Raw genomic sequence first — 13083 nt, 5'->3', positions numbered from 1 at the left:
TATTCATTTTAATATTGAAAACATTGCAAAGTGTTGTTTTAATTCTATTTATTTATTCGAGTGCTTGTGGATACACGATTTTTTGTTTTTCCGTCTGGTGCGTACATCAGTATTCGAAAGATTATTAGGGCCCTGGGGGGCTGATGTTTAAAAAAATGTTATGCCAGAAACCTTTGCGGGAGTGTACTCAACAACTTCCCAAAGTTTCCTGGCGATCGGATGAATTGTGTTTTAATTCTATTTATTTATTCGAGTGCTTGTGGAAACACGATTTTTTGTTTTTCCGTCTTGTGCGTACATCAGTATTCAAAAGATTAAAAGGGCCCTGGGGGGGCCGATATTTAAAAAAAATGTATGGCAGAAACCTTCGCGGGAGTGTACTCAACAACTTCCCAAAGTTTCATGGCGATCGAATGAATGGTGTTTTAATTCTATTTATTTATTCGAGTGCTTGGGGATACACGATTTTTTGTTTTTCCGTCTGGTGCGTACATCAGTATTCGAAAGAGTATGAGGGCCCTGGGGGGCCGATATTTAAAACAAAATTATGCCAGAAACCTTCGCTGGAGTGTACTCAACAACTTCCCAAAGTTTCATGGCGATTGGATGAATGGTGTAGTAATGCATAAAGGACAGACAGACAGAAAGACAGACATACTTTCGTTTTTATATATATAGATAACTCCACATATATGTACAATGACAATATATATCTTCAAGATACCCAAAGGTGGAGTTAAGAATACAGTCGCGGCGGCATGGCTCACCGGTGGGGGGCCGCGCTAGGCCGGGTGTCACCTGGGGGGGGGGGATTAATTTAATAATAAAAAAATAAGAATAATCAAAGACAGCATGTGTTGAGGGGTTCGTGATTTTTTTTTAAAGTCGTAGATTTTGGCATTTTGATGGTCGACAGTTTGTTTTCACTTCCCTCCGAAAAATTGCGAAGGGGCAGTGATTGGTCCGAAGTTCCAAACATTCAATGGTGATGAGATAAAATATTGTACTTCGGCTTCCTGAACAAGGAGTGTGAGGGCGCGGGAGGGGGAGGGCCCGGGGGGGGGACTCATGAAGTCGCTCACATTATTAGGCTCCCCACTTTCATGTATTTTTAAATTGTGTTTATAGTCCAGCATGTTCGCTTCTGCAAGGCGGTCCGCCAATTGGACCGAACGAGGCCTTATCTACTGAGACATGAATTATAGCCAAGATGGCGGTTCTCACGCCTCAACCCTGTGCAACGTTTGCTGTTTCCGTTGTTATGATACTGCTTACATTAGACTTTAGGGAGGAGTGGGTCCAAAGTATTCCAGTCTTTCCTGATGAATTGGATGGCCATTAGTAATATTTTTAAAAAGCAAAGACTCTGGGAGGCTGTTTCCTGTCACTCCTGTCCAAGCCTGGCAGGAAGGCCTGTCTTGAGAGAATCCCGCCCCCGGATTGGGCCTCCGACTTGGAGCAATTGATGCCAGCACCGCCAGGACTGGCCCCAAGGGCCCTGGTAGGGATGTACTGCTGTCACTGATAGGGTCACATATTGTATTGATCAGGTTAATTGGATGCAGGGCCAGTGACGTGCTTCCCCGGGGAGCTGTAGCAGGCCTGGGAAGGAAAGCATGCCGCGGGGGCCCTCACAGGAAGGCCCCAGCGGCCTCCTAAGAGGGGAATGTGCATTTTAAGGGTCTGCATATTTCTCACAACTATCTCATCGGATCCGGTGAGAATCCCTGGGACCCAGGAGGCTGCCTCCAACACCCACCCCTGCCCCGGAGTGCCTTTCCACTGCCTCCTTCGTGTCTCCTCCTCCATCGTCACTGTTTTCTCTTTCTTCCCTCTTGCTATCTGCCCATGCCTGTCCCCTGACCTCATCCCTCCCCTCTCGCATCATAAACCGAATTGTCTTGCAGATGTCATCTCCATGTACCTCAATAGAATCCTCTGTATCGACCTCAGAAGGATGAAAGGATGAAACGGCATTGCTGTGCTCTCAAGGTTATTCTCTAGTCGGATCATGGCAGCTAGCGCTCAACCTACTCTACTATCTTGGCAGGAACATTCATAGTTCCCTTCTACCCTACAAAACAGTTACACATGCATCTGGGCGAGTGGGGGGTGTCATTGGGCCAACAACAAAAACAACTTTTGAAGGGAGAGCCCAAGATTACTAAGGCGGTGTTGGGAGTGGGTGATTCGTGTACCTGCAAGACTCAGGGAGGAAGTGTGGGTGTGACAATGTCCTGTTGTTCCTCCTATGAAAACGAGTGTACCCTCTGGTCGGTAGGGGTGGGGGGACTTGGGAGATCTCCTCTCTTGTACAATAATGTTTGCCAATCAACCTCCCTCCCCCTTTTCCTGGAAATGGAGCTGGCAAAGAAACATCAGACGTAATCTCATGTTTTGGATTATTTCCCAGCCTTTTTATTTGTTTTCTTCTAATTGTTAGAAAAAAAAACGTTGTAAAACCTGTCCAGGAATGTCCCGAAATATCAAGGAATGTCCCCGAGCCTCCCCCCGGCCTGGCCTCCCTGGGCAGGGTTCCTGCGGGCTGTGTGGTCCTTCCCTCCTTCCACTTCAGCCAGAAGAGTTACCTAAGGTCACCGTTCATCCGCAGTGCAGCTCTCCACAGGCCATTGCTTCCCTGCTTCACTCCCTCACATATTAATAACGTCCGCAGGGGCGGCTCTAGGCTCATGGCGGCCCTGGGCATGGAGCGTAGGTAGGGGCCCCCCCCCGGAGGAACAGGTAGGGGGCCCCGGAGGAACGCAGGCGCGGAGGCCAGTGAAGAGGAGGGGGGGGGTCAGGGTGTTTGGAAGTGGAACAGAGCCGGTGGCGACCGGATCTCTGCTAGGGGCCGCCACGCAAATATGTATCCATCCTCAGAGGATTATTATATTAAGGATATATATTGGCGTGGTGGCCCCTGGGGTTTGGTGGCCCTGTGCAGGTGCACAGCTTGCACATGCCTAAGGCCGCCCCATACGTCCGGCTCTTATGAAGCGCTTCATACCACAATTCTGTGGCTTCAAAGTGCTGCTACTAACAGATCATAGTTCTGGCCAATAGTATTGTGCTGCTGTGTATATTTATTGCTTACAACGACACGGATCCAGCAGTAAAGTACTTTTATTCCTGCAGCTAAGATTGGAAATGTTTATGTGCTCGCTCTAGCTTTTCTAAGATTCTCCCCACCCGCTCATCTCGAATCCCCCCCCCCCCTCTATTTTACTAGTTTTCCAAACTGTCACTGTTAAAAAACATAAACAACAACAAATTATTTTATCCACACACAGGCATGGCAGACGGTACTGAGGTGGAGGAAGAATGTTCTTTAATGAGACAAACTCCAACGTTACTGATTTTGTTGTTGTTGCAGTTTTATATATAGCGCGAACTCGACCCGTACGTATCTGAGCGCTTTACATGTGCACCAGTTGCATTACAGAAGAATATCATAATCGGCGACAGCCCTGGGATATTAACGAGAAGCGTAAATAATGTGGGAAAAAGAGGCCCAGAGGAAGCAAAACATTTCACAAAACACATGTTTTCCAATTATTTATTTAATTTGAAAAGAAGTGTAATGAACTTTCTTAATTTCAAATGTGTTTTATTGATTTTATAAGCAAAAACAGGCGCATCAATACAATGGAAAGGCAATAGGCACAGAAGGCGAGCGAGACAGACGATCATGTCTTCTCTGTAGGTCAGACAGTGAATTAGGTACAGGTGCCCAATCGAAAATATCAAGCCAAGGCTGTAGACGGTAGCTAGAAACAGAAACTTGAACCCCCCCTACCCCCAACTCCCCCCCTACCCCTCCCACCCCATCAGTCTGCCGTAGTTGTGAAGCAATTATGGAAACAGACATTCGGGGAGTATTGCAGGCAAATCTGAGATCACGGAGGGCCAGGAGGAGCCTCTGTGAGTCACAATATGCGGAGGTATCTGGGGCATGTAATCTCATAGAACTCCTTGGACAAGAGTGACAGCAGCGGTAACCACAACTTACGAAACGTATCAGCAGAGTGTGTAAGTGTAGCCTGTATGCGTTCCATCCCCAGGGTGAACTAGAGTTTGTGTAACCACCCCGTGTGAGTAGGTGTGGTGGTGGAACCCCAGAGTGATAGAATATGTTGCGAGGCAGCCTGCAGGGCGATCCCCATTTGGCGACCTCTGAGGGATTTTAGAGGAAAGGTGAGTGCATTAGGGAGGCCCAGGACGGTGTAAGGCGGAAAGCGCGGGATTTCAGTATCAAAAGTAGAGTCAATGTCATCCAGGACTGCCTTCCAGTAATCCCGAATTTCACAGCAGTCCCAGAGGAGATGAGTCAAGGTGCCCCGCTCTCCGCAGCCCCTCCAGCACAGCGCATCACGGGTCGGGTTTCCCTTATTGAGCCGGACCGGAGTAAGATGCCAATACATGGCCAATTTCACAGCTGCTTCCCTGCCTGCAGTGTTGCGTGTAGTGCGTGAGGCCCAGTAATAGATGTAGCTCCATTCCCTGGGTGTCAGGGTCCTCCCTAGTTCCCCTTCCCAGCGTCTCTGACCTGCAGTTTTGCCCGGTATAGGCGGGGGCGTGAGCATTTTATAAAGATCTGAAATAAGATGCCTATCCGAGTCCTTCGTCACCAGCCATTGCTCGAAGGTCGTCATAGGTCTGCTCACTAGAGGGGCAGAATGTTGGTGCGTGAGCCAATGCCGGATTTGGAAGTACTGGAAAAGGTGCGGGGAGGTGACGTCATAGTATTGCTTTATATCCGAAAGGGAGAGGAAGCCCTGCAGATCGAAAAAATGGCCAGCGGAAAGGCAGCTCACACCACGCCATTGTGGGAAAGCGTGTGGATCCATGCCCGGTGGGAATTCCGGATTATCGAAGATGGGGGTGAGGGGGGAAGGGAAGGTCGTGAGGCCTCTCTGGACAGCGACCGAGTCCCAGACCTGCATAATAGTGCGGGTGATGGGTGACCGCGAGAGATATCGCGGCCTATGCTGCCGAAGGAGGAACTGAACTTTTCAAAGGGATGTCTGTGCCATCGCTCTGTCTTGAAATAGCCACCGCTTCTCAGATTCAGGCCTAAACCATTCTACCAGGTAGCGGAGTTGGGAGGCTTGAAAATATTGCAGGAGGTTAGGGATCCCAAGACCCCCTTCATCCAGGCTCCGGTATGCCAGCCATTTGTTTAAACGTGCCCTCTTGCCCCCCCAGATGAAATGGTGGAAGGCGGCTTGTAGGGTCGTGATGACGCCTGCTGGTGGACGTATTGATATAGTTTGAAAGAGATACAGAATTTTAGGAAGTGCCGACATCTTCAAAGCCGCGACCCGCCCCAGCAGGGAAAGGGGTTGCTTGGCCCAACGCGCGAGGTAGAACCGGATCTGGGAAGTGAGGGTAGTGTAGTTAAGTGCCACCGTCGAGTCTGTGGAGGAGGTAAGGGTAACACCCAGGTATGGGAGCTGTATGGTTGACTGTAGGCCACCCGCGTAGGAGGGCGCGCCCGGTCGCGGGCGGGCGTTTTTGCCCAGCGGTAGTAGCAGGGATTTGCCCTTGTTGATTTTGAAGCCAGAGACAGCTCCAAAAGACTCCAGTTCCCCCAGAAAGGCAGGGACAGAGCGGGCGGGTTGGTCGAGGGCGGCAATGATGTAGTCGGCATATAGGCCGACCGTATGAGGTTCTCGACCGAAGGATATGCCATGGATATCAGGATTATCCCGGATCTTCTGCGCGAGGGGCTCCACATACAAGGTGAATAGGAGGGGTGAGAGAGGACACCCCTGCCTCGTGCCGCGCTGGATCTCGAAAGGGCCGGATCGGAGGTTGCCTAGGCGGACCTTAGCCCGAGGGCGATGATAGCAGCTCGCAACCCAAGACTTGAAGAGGTCACCCAACCGGTAGCGTGCCAGAACCCGTTGTAAATAGGTCCAGTCAATGAGGTCAAACGCTTTTTCAGCGTCGATGGCTAGCAGCACAGAGTCCGAGTCCTGAAAGTGGGCCTTGTCTATCAAATGAAGCAACCGTTTGGTGTTGTCGCTACACTGGCGGTTCGGAACAAAGCCCGATTGATCGGGCTCCAAGATCCCAGGCAAGCACGGGCCAAGGCGTGCGGCTAATATGCCCGTAAAGAGTTTCAGATCCAGGTTGAGCAAAGAGATAGGGCGGAATGCGGAGCAGTGTGTGGGTTTCTTACCCGGTTTGGGTAGCACCACAATCTCAGCCGCCAGCATATCCGGGGGGATGGAGCTCGGGCCCTCAAAAGAGTTGAAGAGTCGGGTGATAACGGGGGCCAACACTTGGCTAAAGGTTTTGTAGAAACCGGCCGAGAAGCCGTCCGGGCCAGGGGATTTGAGAGGGCGAAGGCGAGATATAGCAGCCAGCACCTCTTTCACGCGAATGGGGAATCCAGGGCCTCCGCATTTGCCTGGGATAGCGCAGTGATCTCCGCCGATTCCAGATATGCATCAACATCCTCCAATGACATAGTATCTGCCTTATATAAAGAGGCATAAAAGGTCCGGAACGCCTCTGCGACCTAGGTTTCCCCCGTGATATTGCCCCCCGAGTCATCCGTGAGGCTAGAGATGTGGGAGAACTGGGTTTTAGCTCTCAGTGCACTAGCAAGTAGGCGGCCTGTTTTATTACCCCCGACATAATAGGTGTGACGGAGACGGAGAGCGGCAAATTCCGCCCTGTCCATGTCTAAGCTGGCGAGCTGGGCCCTAGCGGCCTTCAATTGTCGCCATATCCGCGGGGCACCGGTGCGACTATGGACTCTCTCTAGCTCTGAAACCCGTGCGGTGAGGTCCTCCCTCTTAGCCATGCGGACCTTGTTTTCCGCCACTGCAATTGCAATAAGTTCCCCCCGGGCTACTGATTTCAGGGCGCCCCACAGGGCCGAAACCGATGTCTCCGAGTTGTCATTTAGAGCCAAGTAATCAGTAATGCAAGTGTGAAGTTGTTTAGCGACGTCGGGCCGCTGCAAAAGGGTTTCGCGCAGCCGCCATGACCCCGGGGGGCGAGGGGACCGGGGAACCCTGAGTGAGATTTCAACCGCATCATGATCAGAAAGGGCCGCCGGTGTAATGCTAACATCGCCGAGTACCGTGAGCAGGTCAGAGGAACCCAGGAAGTGATCTAGCCTGGCGTAGGTGTGATGTACGTGGGAGTAGAAGGTGAATTGTGTCGTGTTGGGGTGTTTGGCTCTCCAGAGGTCTACCAAGCCCCTCTCCTGCAGCCATTCCGCACCGGCAGCTGAAAGAGCACCCGTGTCCCCATAGTGGTGGCCCGACCTATCTAATTTTGTGTCCATCACCAGGTTGAAGTCCCCCCCCAATGAGCAAGTGGGAGTTAGAGGATTGGAGCGATTCTGAGAGGGCACCCTTCAGAAAAGCCTCCTGACCCGTGTTTGGGGCGTAGAGGGTACCGATCGACAGGCGTTGGCCTCCTATCAGGAAGGTGTAAGCTAAGAGTCTGCCTTTGATCTCCCCTGCCCACCGTGCCTCGGAAGCGTCTAGACACCAGGATAGCTACTCCTGCTTTTTTCATTGGGAGAGAGGAAAAGAATTGTTGCGGAAAGGCACAGGAGCGCATCCTGTGCCAGTCTTTTGGCAGGAGGTGCTTCTCTTGCAGTAGACAAATTTCAGCCCCAGAGTGTTCCAGGAACGAAAGCATAGCTCTCCTCTTGATCGGATTGTTCAGACCCTTCACATCAAGGGATAGTATCGTTATCATGGGGTCTGTCATGGCAATTCAGACATAAGGGAGCGCATCGCAAGTGCAATATCACTGTCGTGACGATTGAGACTGTGGCGTGCAGTCCAGTCTCGCAAGCCCCCCGGCACACTGGTTCCCCTCCACGGTCCCTCCCCCGTCCCAACCCCAAAACTCCCCCCCTACCACCCACCACCCGACCTCCCCACCCCCCCTCCCCATCCCCAATCAAACAACCCCATGAGAAAACCATAGTCCCAGGTCAGTCAACCAGTAGTCCAGACCTGTGGAAGTTCAACGTGGAGGAATGTGGTAGTAGCAGCCCCAGTGGCTCCCCGCCCCCCCCTCTAGATATGATGCTTTAAATTAACCCCCAAACCTCAATGTGTTAGTCAGAGCTCGATGTGTCCTTGACCACCTCTTGGATAGCCGCCGCCTGTTCCTGGGTCACAGTCTCTGGATCAGGTTTGGGGTCCTCCATGGGATGTCGGCGTCTCCGTACTCGCTGCCACCCAACAGATTGCGATGGTGAGGGTCCCTCGTGCGACCGCCGCGATGATGTTCCTCCAGGTGAATCATCCTCCGCCATGTCGATGCCTAGTAAGGTGCACGTGTCACGGAGGGTGCGCATCTGATGCAGGGCACCTTGCCATTTGAAGATGATCCGAAATGAATGACCCCCAAGAATATGGTATCCCTTTATCTTGGAGAAAAGACGTGACTGCTCGGAAGGATTTCCGTTTCTGGAGCGTGATGGCCGAGAGATCCTGAAATAAGGCCACCGAATGACCCTGGAAGCTAAGAGGTTGTTTCTGGCGCGCCTCTCTCAGAATGCGCTCTTTCAAAGGGAAGTCCGGAAGAAAGGCCAGAATGTCCGGCTGAGGGGCAGGGGCCCGTCTCGCTGGCCCACTCTATGTGCACGGTCACTGCGGACCTCAAAGTCGGCTGGTTCCCCTAGAATCTCCCTGAAGAGTTCCTGCAAGTAGCATGACACGCTATTACCCTCGGCTTTTAAAGGAACACCCCGTGCGCGGATGTTGTTCCTCCGGGAACGGTTTTCAAGGTCCTCTGCGTGCGCCGGAAGATGCACCTGTTGTTCCCGAAGCTGGAGTACCTCCTGCCGCAAAAATTCGACTTCTTCGCTGCTGGCTTGGTCTGCGTCCTCCACTGCCGCCACTCTCTCATCCAGGCCGTCTACATCCCTGCGCAATTCTCGTTGCTCCCCGGCCAGATCTTGTTTCAAGGCCGTGAAATCATCCCGCAGGGTATTGAATAAAGATTCTAGGAATGCCTTTGTGATAGGGGCACTTCCGTCGTCCTGCGCTGTAGTGTTAGCCGGAGTAGTGGGCGAGGGAGGTGTGTGAGTCTTGTCCCCCTTCACAGCGCCCTTAGCCAGCATGTCTGGTATTGTGCGGCCTGCTCTGCGTCCCGCGTTGGCCATGGCCCCCGGCCTCCGAGGGATTCAGAGCGGGGTGGGGGCCCCTCCTCCGGCCACGTGGGAAAATTGGACGGTCTCTAGGGGCCCAGGCAGAGAGGCAGGGAGCGGGTGGGCACAGGGGAATGTCGCGGGAGGGAGTCCTTCGCCCTGGAGCAGCTCCCGCGAGGGCCTGTCCTGGTAGTTACCAGGTGGTGTCGGGCAGCGGGATATAAGCAGAGGGGTTTCCACTCACCACCCACCTCAATGTCCTGTGAGGCGGCAACACTATCCTCGGGTAGCAGGGGTTGGCAGGGCAGCTGTAGTGGGCACCGTCAGGGGGCTCACCGCTCGCAGTCCCCGTCGCACCCGGTTGCTTCTTTCCCAGGTTGCAGGGTTGGCAGGCAGAGCAGCGTGGCTGGCCGAGGCCTCCAACAGCAGCGTCTTGGCGTAGGCCTCCTCGGGTGTCAGGACCAGGCCCTCACCGCCAGCGAAGCCGGGTCAGGTCGGGCAGGCTTAAGCCCCTCGATGGTGGGGCGCATGCGACCGTCCAGGAGCGATGGGTGGCGCCAGGGGGGATGCTCGGTGCTAAGGATGCCAGGTTCACCATCTGCCGTCGAGCAGGCCCAAAGCCAGGGACTCGATTTTCGGGACTGCCGCTCTCTATGCGCTGCCCGCAGGGGTCCCGACCGTGCTGTGGCCGGTTCCCCGCACCCAGCGAAGCGGTGGCAGCAGCAGTCAATCACCAGCAGAGACCTCCGCAGCACAGTCCGCTGCCGCTTTCCACCTCCGTCACGGACTCCAGCACCCAGGCGTCCAGTCCGCGGCACCTGGGCCCCAAAGCTGGGGACCTCGAGTTTCGTGGCAGCGCGCCGACCAGCTCCAGACGCAGGCGCACCGGGACCAGGACGCCGCCGCGGCTCCGGCAGGGAGGCGGTGGAGCTCACGGCGCCGTAGAGGGTCGCTCCACGGATGTGCACCAGTCCACTGCGCCTGCAGGTAGGGTCCGGGCCAGGGTGCCCAAAGCGCCCGCTCACAGTGCAGCGTCGCGGCCACAGCGCACCACTCAGCGCGATGATTAGACTCGGCCAGTTGGGTGCAGGCAGATCCCCGGCTGGTCAGGATCACAGCGCTTGGCGGCGCCGACCAGGGGGTCTAGAAGCTGACCGTGTGAGGGGGCAGCAGGCTGCATAGAGGGGCGAAAGGGGTTCAGGGCCAGGGAGCCTCCAGATTCACGTCTTGTCAGGCCGCCATCTTGGCCACCCCCCCGTAATGAACTTTCTTGAATACAATCTGGAGGAGTGTGGCTTTTCAAATTTGTTGAGAGTTATTCTCACATGGACCTGTCCCACGGAAGGGCTCCGCACTCCATGCCCCCAGGCGCTCACAACTTTTTCACTTCATTGATTTCTTCACCTGCGCTATAAATCATTAGACCAAACTTGGTCCTCCGATGGGCCTTTCTCGTCACATTAAGGGGATCGTACTCTGGATACCCACTGTTGGTTACTCAATGAGTACCAGGAATTGGTAACCAGGCGATACATTGAAGTAAACTATCCTCAGAAGACTATAGATATATAAAATAACTACAGTGATCTGAATATCCAGAAGAAGTTCAATTGGGCAAAAATCAACTAGACCAGAAGTTCTGCTACCGTGGTACTATATAACAAAAGTTAAAGCTGCTGTTCTGAAAATGACCTATGATTTTTCTTATTGGACATCAAGATCTGGAAAATATGTACACAGTCACTTAGAGAAAACACTAATGAAATAAGAGACTCAGTCATTTATGATTTAAGTAAGTATTGTATTAGATTCAGACATATCAGTTAACATCAGTGTCTACGTAATTTAGCCAGAATTTGCTATAATATAACAGTAATACGAAACTGCACTTCAAAATACAGATTTAGAGAAATAATTCATAATCAGTACAATCAATTAAAAAAGACAAATTACAAGCAAACTCTGTCGAAGAGTAATTTTGAAATGCTGCGATTTGGGAGTCCGTAAGAAATTTGTTGAGCTAGAATTTCTAGAACCAGCAAGCACAGAAGACATTTCTTAGGGTTCTCTCAAAAGACATGGGATCTAGTCAAAAGGAAAGGAAGAAATGAAGGTGCTAGCAAACCTGCTAGCATGAGTCCATGAGACAGCAGGGGCAAGGGGCAGCAACTGCTCGGGGCAAGAAGAGCATTGGCTAAGCTTTCTAATTCAGCAAGTCTGCATAGTTCGCAAGGAGATGCTCTCCGCATCTGTTTTGAATCAGAAGTGTGGCCAAGAAATGAGTCTGTGTCAGAACTCCTCAAAAGGCAGAGAGACAAGAAGGAAGCAGCATTAAAGGACCAGGGGCAAGGACTCATCCCTCCAAAAGCGTTATCAATATATTTAAGCAAGTCTGGAGGTGATGTCAGTAATCACTCCATTATGGTACATGATCACTCCATTATGGTACAACTTTCCAAATGATGATCATACACTTACAAGGAGTAAGAGTAGCAAGTAAAGTATATAGTTCCATTCACAAACGCAGAGGAACTAGTTGTGTGTTCATGGCACACAGGCTATTGTACAATATCGCAATGGGAGGCTAAATTATGCTTTGGAGGTTTCTGGTGTGGAGCTAAAGCTCACTTTGTTAATCATGTGGCGAGGAAGACAATACTCGGAGTAATGAAGATTACCGGTAAGTAACCGGGGCATTCACAAATGCACAGGAACTAGTTGTGTGTTCATGGCATACAGGTCATTGTACAATAGCCTATTGATCCATCAGCTTGCTCATGGGAAAAGAGCGAACGTTGTAGTCCCATACAAATGTTGTTCATAAGTATACTTAATGTAACATTTGTCACAGGAATGTCCATGGGAAAGGAAGAAAAGAATTGCGTGCTAGAAACAGCATTGTTATCGTTTCCATGAGTCTGGGTAGAAGGTGTAAGCTTTGCATTTTAATGTTAAAGCTTTTAAATCAGAATTCGAATTACATAAATATAGGTGTACTTTCAGAAGTAAGTGATATAATACAAATAATACATGAATCAAATGGCCACATAATATAAATGTTCCATATAAATGTGCATTGCTAATTATGGCCTATTACCACTTTCAAAGTCTATACATGGCAACTACAAGTAAACATATAGATAAGAAATTTGTTTTAAGAAATCTAAATTATTAGGGTTATAAAGAACATGTGTGCGAAGTTTTACATTTTTATCTAATAATTTGATAGATTTGCACCAATTTTTCAAACGAACAATGGTGCATTAAAGTGAGAATGAAAAAATAGGCTTTAGGCTTTCACACGTTAGTATTTGTCATGCATTATCACAAAACAATCAAAAGGAAGCTTTATAATGCATTAATACGTTGATAATTCATTGATTTTATAAATGCAAAAAATACATTTGTATGAGTTATTTGTTTTAACAAATTAAAACATATGAATATAAACTGTTAGAAAGTTAGGCACACTCTATTTACTTTATTTCTGAATCAAAGTACTCTTTTACAGTTCTTGCGTGCAAGTTTCTTTGTGTCTTCATTAACTCTTTTCAAACTCGTGTAAGGTGCACATATGTTTTATGTATGTTTTCATTGTCACAGCCGGGATATATGTTATGAAAGGACAAATCAGCGTTTACGCTGCATCACAAGCCTTCACAACAGGTACCCAATGTAACATTACTCCAATGATACAAAAATTCAGAGGTGGACCGGCCTAATGCTATGTTAGCTGATGTTCCGACAGTGTAGGGCTTATAAGAGGTTGACCGAACTAGAGAGATTAGCTGCATGTCAGGCTTGGGGCCTTTGAAACTTTTCTGAGGCTCATTGTCCTGGAAGAACCTCAAACTCACAAAGAGGGCACTACATCTTGCCATATAAATAGGTATCTGCTACTCTTGTCTTCGCTGTTGTTACCTCTGGCTCTGCTATTGCAACATGTGCTCTCC

Source organism: Lissotriton helveticus, chromosome 7 (genome assembly GCF_964261635.1).
Source record: "Lissotriton helveticus chromosome 7, aLisHel1.1, whole genome shotgun sequence".
Classification (NCBI taxonomy): Eukaryota; Metazoa; Chordata; class Amphibia; order Caudata; family Salamandridae; genus Lissotriton; species Lissotriton helveticus.
Note: the sequence above shows the minus strand (reverse complement) of the source record.